At 30.3% G+C, this 1,473-nt stretch overlaps 1 protein-coding gene across 11 annotated transcripts in view; it reads right to left on the reverse strand.

Annotated features, from left to right (window-relative positions):
* The window catches only part of LOC116849333 (protein unc-79 homolog), a 736,358-nt gene that overhangs the window by 575,917 nt on the left and 158,968 nt on the right, over window positions 1–1,473 (reverse strand). The window lies entirely within an intron of this gene.

Below are 1,473 nucleotides of genomic sequence, written 5' to 3' on the forward strand. Positions count from 1 at the left end.
AGGTAATAACGTCCTAATAACGTCAATTAAACGTTCTAATAACGTCCTAAAAACATTTAAATGACATCATTTTTACTTCATATATCGACGTCAGTATAACATAGCAAAAGTGACGACATTAGTACGTTAAAATGAGGTTACATTCAGGTTTTCAATAACGTCTGCAAGCCGAAAAAATCACATTATTTCGACGTCTTCTTGTTAGTATGAAATACTTTTTTCTTGGGTAGTATGAATTTAGGACGCGCAGTCGGAAGTCTGCATTTCGTTAAGTTATTGCACGTGCAATGGAAGAGTTACGTATTCGTGGGGGTTGCTTCCCACTGGCAAACACGTAGTAAGTTTCCATAAATTACCATGAAAATATCCTCCAGAAAACTCCGGAAATCTACGTCTTCTCTCTAAACAACTCAGGGAATCTAATCCCCCCTAATTCCCCTTCCTCCTATTGTTTTCCCACTTTTACTTTACCAACTTTCACTAAAAATTTAGATCACGTCTTCTAGTATATATGAATGTTGTTTTTATGCGAGTTATGTTATTTTGTTTTTGCGTAAGTTTGTTATTTTGTAATTTTGTTTTTGCGTAAGATCCGATACAACACAGCAACATTGTAGCATCATTGTTTTGCAATATTGTGACATTGCAGCAACATTGCAAAATGTTGCTGCAATGCTACTGCAACGTTGCAGCAACGATAAAATGTCCGCTTGTGGCAATATAACAACGCAACTATGCAACAACATTGCAATGCAATATATATGTAATATTATTAATATGTTTTATTATGCAAAGTAAAATCTTAGCTAACATCCTTACAGGAATATTATACTAATAAATACTAAAAAATTATTAATGATTATGTATTATCCGTAATTCAGTAATTTTTTCGTCTTAATACTTAATTTCTGGTGAATACTGATAGTAAAATCATTATTAAATATTGATAGTAATCAAATACTGAGAATTATTGTGCGAATGTAAAAAATAAGAAAATAATAATATTTAAAAAAATATATTTATAATTCCTAATTTTTTATGTCTCATAAACTAGATATCGAAGATTGTCAATACACAATCCTAACTTTCGTGAATCTTCCCTCGATAATTTCGATCCCAAGTGATATACCACCCGGCCACCATCTATGTCTTGACTCCGTTAAAGTGTTGTTTAACCTGACTATCGAGCGGCACGCGGCAATTCCCAATAACTCTAATGATATTCTTACGATTTGTGTTTATGTAATTTATCCTTATAGTGTTCACAGTATATTATAACATACCTAGCAAATATCAAATAATAATTATATAACTTTTACTTGGTGTTCATTGGATAATTTACTGATAGATATTGAAACAACGCAACAACATTCGATATGATATGAATATTGATGTAATATAGTGAACCAGTGATATATATATATATATATATATATATATATATATATATATATATATATATATATATATATA

This window comes from Odontomachus brunneus, unplaced genomic scaffold (assembly GCF_010583005.1).
Source record: "Odontomachus brunneus isolate Ranch 3 - 2012 unplaced genomic scaffold, Obru_v1 Obru_scaffold_112, whole genome shotgun sequence".
In the NCBI taxonomy this organism is placed as follows: domain Eukaryota; kingdom Metazoa; phylum Arthropoda; class Insecta; order Hymenoptera; family Formicidae; genus Odontomachus; species Odontomachus brunneus.